The sequence below is a fragment of the Salvia splendens genome, chromosome 9 (genome assembly GCF_004379255.2).
Source record: "Salvia splendens isolate huo1 chromosome 9, SspV2, whole genome shotgun sequence".
Classification (NCBI taxonomy): Eukaryota; Viridiplantae; Streptophyta; class Magnoliopsida; order Lamiales; family Lamiaceae; genus Salvia; species Salvia splendens.
The window spans coordinates 32185368-32192148 of record NC_056040.1 but is presented as its reverse complement, the minus strand read 5'-3'; positions in this window follow the sequence as shown (position 1 = coordinate 32192148).

Below are 6781 nucleotides of genomic sequence, written 5' to 3'. Positions count from 1 at the left end.
TATCAATTTCTTAAATTCCATGCTAAAAAGAAGTGGTTCACTTATAATGGGACGGAGGAAGTATTTACTACTACTCTTATTGTAAAAAAGTAATGACTAAATCTTACAGTACATAAATTACTTGTTTACCACTTTATTAAAAGTTACATACAACAATCAAGCATATGCTATCAAAATAATAAAATAAAGAAACCTAAGAGAGAGAAAGAGACTTAGTTTGGTTAATGGGCCTTCCTTTTCTTTACTTGGCCCATTTATGTTCACCCTTAGCATACATAATATACTCAGAGCTATGTGCCACTTGCGGCCCACTGTCGGTTAAAAATATTGTACATATTGGATTATGCTACATTTGTTATTTAACAATAGAAACTAGTATTTTTTTAATTTTAGATTATCCTTTAAAATTAGAAACATCTTATTTTAGAAAAAAATTTAATCTCAAATGAGGTATGACCCATTATCCACTAACAACACTTCAGACATTTTTTTTTATTTTACTTTATCAATTATAAATTAAAAGTCGTGCCGTTTCAAAAGTTTTTATTTATAAATGAGGGAGGTAGTATTTCTCTTATTCACACAATTTCAATTATTATCCCTAATATTCCAGCTAAGATGCACGAATACAACAATAATGGTAGCACTTTAGGGTCAATCCTCAGGGAAGCATTGGATTGTTTAACTCGAAAATAAAAGAAAGCATTAAAGTTTGATGTTCCATCCGTCCTATAAAAATATAGAAAATTTCCATTTTGGTCTAACCCATAAAAATAGCCTTTTCGTTTTTGTTAGCTTATTTATCTCTAATGAGGTGGACCCCATTATCAACTAATAATACTCCAATTACTTTTTCTTTCTATCTCTCTCTCTCTTAATTCACTAATTATGGATTAAAACAATGTCGTCCCAAATGTCTTATTTTTTATGGGACTGATGAAGTACTCCCTCCGTCCAAGCCTAAGCGAGAAGTTTCATTTTTGGACCTGTTTTAGAAAAATGATAGTAAATAGTTAGAGTGAAGATAAAATTAAGTAAAAGAGAGAATAATGTAGAAGAGACTCTCTCTTACTTAATTTTATCTACACTAACTATTTATAATCATTTTTTTCAAAACAGGTGGGAAAAAGAAACGTCTCGCTTAGGCCGGGATGTTGAGAAAACCGGGTAATTTTCTCTCAAATAGTGAAATGAACCGATTCAGTAATTTCAGAGTTAACCCAATGGGGTCTACTCGATAAAATTACTTCTCCAAATAAATTCTTTGGAAAGACTGGCGAGGACACTGTCCCTCTTAAATACCAGATTCCTAACAGAATTTATCAGTCGGTGTAATTATCACAATATAAAAACACCCAAAAGAACCGTACAAAACACTACTACCAAACCCGCAAATAATATTGAATACAATATCCTAACAGAGAATAAATCCAGAAATAAATGCGGAACAAAATAAATAATAAAGAAAGAACACACCCGAAACTTTGATAACGGAGTTCGGCCAAATTGCCTACATCTCCGAGCACCCTCTGCAGAGCCCGCTTATATTTAGACGGAGAAGAGAATACAATTTTGAGGATGATTTACAAAGTGGGGGTGAGCTCCTTTTTATAGGCAGCCACCCCCCATACTTCCAATTCCCCCACCGATGTGGGAATACAAAACTTTGCCAAAACCAAAAGTCCACAATTGTGGGCTACAAATTAACAAATCTCCACCTTGGCAAAATTTCAAATCCCACCGAACACTAATCTTCTCCACCCATACAGACGACTCGCGGTGCTTTCATATTGGCGCAGTCAAGCACCAGCTCCAAATCGCAGAATATTAACCAAGTCCAAACAATGTTCAAACTTGGCCCTCGTCACCACCTTGGTCAACATATCTGCAGGATTCTCCAAAGTTGGAACCTTTCGAATGACAATTTCCTCTTCTTCGAGAATTTCCCGCACAAAATGATAGCGAACGTCAATGTGCTTCGTCCTTGCATGAAAGACCTGATTCTTTGCTAAATGAATAGCACTCTGGCTGTCAGAATATACTTCGAGTTGTTTCTGACCAACACCTAATTCTTTCAGCAACCCATAAAGCCAAATTGCCTCCTTCACAGCTTCAGTAATGGCCATGTACTCTGCCTCTGTCGTAGACAAAGCTACCGTTGACTGCAAGGTAGACTTCCAACTAACTGTCGCACTCGCTAAAGTGAACAAATAGCCCGTAGTAGATCTTCGCTTATCCAAATCACCAGCATAGTCGGAATCACAATATCCAACTTCAAAATGACCAAGTGATTTATCCCGCTCAAACAACAAACCAATGTCTACAGTATCTTTGATATACCGCAGAATCCATTTCACAGCTAGCCAATGACCCTTGCCTGGATCATGCATGTATCTGCTCACAGTACCAACGGCATGTGAAATGTCTGGTCTTGTACACACCATTGCATACATCAAGCTTCCAACTGCGTTAGCATAGGGAACTTTCGCCATATATTCTCGCTCATCTTCCATTTTTGGAGATAACTGAGAACTAAGTTTCAAATGAGGAGCAAGCGGGGTACTTACAGGTTTGGAATCATCATTTATACCAAAACGCTGTAGTACTTTGGTCAAATACTGCTTCTGTGTCAGCCAAAGCTTGCCTCCCTCTCTATCCCTTGTAATCTCCATACCGAGAATCTTCTTGGCTTTCCCCAAATCCTTCATCTCGAACTCTTTACTCAACTGAGCCTTCAATCTGTCAATTTCAACTTGGCTCTTTGATGCTATCAGCATATCATCAACGTATAAGAGTAGGTAGATGTAGGAACCATCTTGAAGTCTGCGCAAATACACACAGTGGTCGTATTTGCTTCTTGTGTACATCTGATCCTTCATAAACTTGTCAAACCGTTTGTACCACTGTCTTGAAGACTGCTTCAATCCGTACAACGATTTGTTCAACTTGCAAACCCAATTTTCTTTACCAGCAACCTTGAATCCCTCCGGTTGGGTCATATAGATTTCCTCCTTCAGATCACCATGTAAAAATGCGGTCTTCACATCAAGTTGAGCTAGCTCCAAATTCAACTGCGCTACCAAAGCCAACAAAATTCTAATGGAGGAATGTTTAACAACAGGAGAAAATACCTCATTGTAATCAATTCCCTCCTTCTGGGCGTAGCCTTTAGCTATCAATCTTGCTTTGTAGCGAACATCATCTCTGTCAGGAAATTCCTCTTTCTTTGCAAAAACCCATTTACATCCAATTGCCTTTCTGCCTTTCGGCAATGGCATCAGCTTCCACGTCTTGTTCTTCTGAAGAGATTGCATCTCTTCTTCCAAAGCACCTTTCCAACCATCGCTTTCTGAACTTTCAATAGCTTTCGAAAAGATACATGGAGCATCATCAACAATTGGAAGCGCATATGCAACCATATCCGCAAATCGAGCAGGTTTCTTATTTTCCCGCCTCGTTCGCCTGACTGCAATTGGCTCTGATTGCTGCGAAGGTTCTTGGGGTGGAACCTCTTCATCATCTGACTCTTCTTCTTCCATAGGAGAGTCATTTGTGGTGTTCGTAGTTGGGATCACAACTGCTTCTTCGAACTCCACCTGCTTCGGTGTATACTCCACCTGCTGCGAAGTATCACTACTATTTGGATTTACCTTATTCAACATGAAAGATTCATCAAAGGTAACATCCCTACTTACAATCGTCTTCTTAGACTCCAAACACCATAACCGATATCCTTTAACACCAGCACTGAAACCCATAAACAAAGCCTTCTTTGCACGTGGATCCAACTTTGATTCAGTCACATGATAATATGCAATAGAACCAAAAATATGCAAAGAATCATAATCAGTTAAAGGTTTATCGGACCATACCTCTAAAGGAGTCTTGCCATCAATGGCAGAACATGGCAAACGATTGACAATGTGTTGAGCGTATGTGATGGCCTCAGCCCAAAATTTTCTGTCTAGCCCAACATTAGACAGCATACAACGAACTTTCTCCACTAGTGTTCGATTCATACGCTCTGACACTCCATTCTGCTGTGGTGTATTTCTCACTGTGAAGTGCCGAACTATGCCACACTCTTGGCATGCATCTTGGAAAGGATCACTCTTGTATTCTCCACCGTTGTCAGATCGGAGAACCTTGATCTTCCTCCCCATCTGATTTTCAACTTGAGCTTTCCATTTCAGAAAAATCCCAAGGACTTCATTTTTGCTCTTCATAGTGTACACCCAAACTCTCCTGGAAAAATCATCAACAAAAGTGACGAAATAGTGTCTACCTCCAAGTGACGGAGTCTTGGCAGGTCCCCACACATCTGAGTGCACGTAATCCAGAATTCCCTTCGTATTATGGATTGCAGTGCCAAATTTCACTCTTCGATGTTTTCTCAGAACACAATGCTCGCAAAACTCTAATTTGCAAGACTTCGTACCTTTCAATAATCCTTGCTTGGCGAGAATTTGCAATGATCTCTCACCAGCATGTCCCAATCGCAAATGCCAAAGCTTCGTCGCCTCTGCATCCTTCTTATTACTCGAAGTTGCAGTTGCTACTGTCCCAACAACTGTACTACCTTAGTAGTAATACAAATTGTTCTTCCTCACACCTTTCAGCATCACCAGTGCTCCTGAAGTTGCTTTAAGAATTCCATCTCGCATCATCACAACTAGGCCTTTAGATTCTAAGGCCCCCAATGAGATGAGATTCTTCTTCAACTGGGGCACGTACCGCACATCCTTCAAAATTCTAGTGGATCCATCCTGATTCCGTAGCTTGATTGAGCCTATCCCGGCTGTCTTACATGGACTGTCATTCCCCATGTAAACAAGTCCGCAATTGAGTTCTTCGAAATCAAAGAACCACTCCCTGATGGGACACATATGATAGGTGCAACCTGAATCCAATATCCACTCGTTTGGATGCGATGTTGAAGGTGAAACCGTCAAAGTACAATCTGACTCCGCATCATTTTTGCATTCAGCAACATTTGCATCTTGCGAAGCCTTTTCTTTCTTCTTCAACTTTGGGCAGTCTTTCTTCCAATGTCCTTTCTCATAACAGAAAGCACACTCATCTTTGGCAACTCGTTTTTTTTTTATTTGGACCTTCCTCTTCTCTCCTTTGATCGGCCTTGTTGACGACCTCTTGCCACTAATGCTTCATCTGTAACTGCTTTGCCTTTCATTTTATCTGCCTTTCGCAATTCATGACTATACAAAGCAGAACATACAGTATCTAAAGACACATTCTCTTTACCGTGGAGTAATGTGGTCTCCAGATGTTCAAATTCATCAGGTAGAGACGACAACAACATCAATGCCAGATCCTCATCCTCAAATTTCACATCTAAATTTAGCAGGTCTGCTACTAATTGGTTAAACAAAGTAATGTGTTCATTCATAGTGGTACCTGATCGGTATTCAAATCGGAACAAACTTTTCTTCATAAGGAGCTTATTCTGACCACTCTTCTTCAGAAATTTGTCCTCCAGTGTCTTCCACAATCTATATGCAGAAGTCTCATTCTTGACAGCATACTTCTGCTCCCTGGACAGACACGACCGAATTGTTCTACAAGCTAACCGATTTATGGTACTCCAATCTTTATCATCTATATCTTCTGGTTTCTTTTCTTCAATGGCAATGTCAAGACCTTGCTGGAAAAGAGAGTCTAGAACCTCCCCCTGCCACATACCAAAATGGCCAGTACCGTCAAATATCTCCACCGTCAATTTCATGTTTGATAGTGGAAACCTCGACCACGATGTCGAAGAACTAGCCTTTGTTTCTTGATCATTCCCCTCCATTACAGACTCAAAATAAAGTATTCAATATTACAAACAAACAGAACCAAGGACGAACCTTTGGCTCTGATACTACTTGTTGAGAAAACCGGGTAATTTTCTCTCAAATAGTGAAATGAACCGATTCAGTAATTTCAGAGTTAACCCAATGGGGTCTACTCGATAAAATTACTTCTCCAAATAAATTCTTTGGAAAGACTGGCGAGGACACTGTCCCTCTTAAATACCAGATTCCTAACATAATTTATCAGTCGGTGTAATTATCACAATATAAAAACACCCAAAAGAACCGTACAAAACACTACTACCAAACCCGCAAATAATATTGAATACAATATCCTAACAGAGAATAAATCCAGAAATAAATGCGGAACAAAATAAATAATAAAGAAAGAACACACCCGAAACTTTGATAACGGAGTTCGGCCAAATTGCCTACGTCTCCGAGCACCCTCTGCAGAGCCCGCTTATATTTAGACGGAGAAGAGAATACAATTTTGAGGATGATTTACAAAGTGGGGGTGAGCTCCTTTTTATAGGCAGCCACCCCCCATACTTCCAATTCCCCCACCGATGTGGGAATACAAAACTTTGCCAAAACCAAAAGTCCACAATTGTGGGCTACAAATTAACACGGGACAGAGGGAGTATTTGTTTTCTAAGGTGAATTTGTGCAATTGGTACTAAATCAAAGCAATTAGACCATCCACAATAGGAATAGCTCAGCCATAGCCTAGCCACTGCCACATCATTAGCACTAAAAATCCTCCTGCCACATCATCAAAACAAGCAAATAGCCCAGCAATAGCCCAGCCATAGCCTAGCCACATAATATCCACATCACTATTAACAAATATATACAAAATGAAATAATTAACAATCACACAATATACGAAATTTAATTTACGAGACAAATACGGGAAAAGTTTAATAATAATATTAAAATTTAAAAAAGTACAATAATTTAAAAAA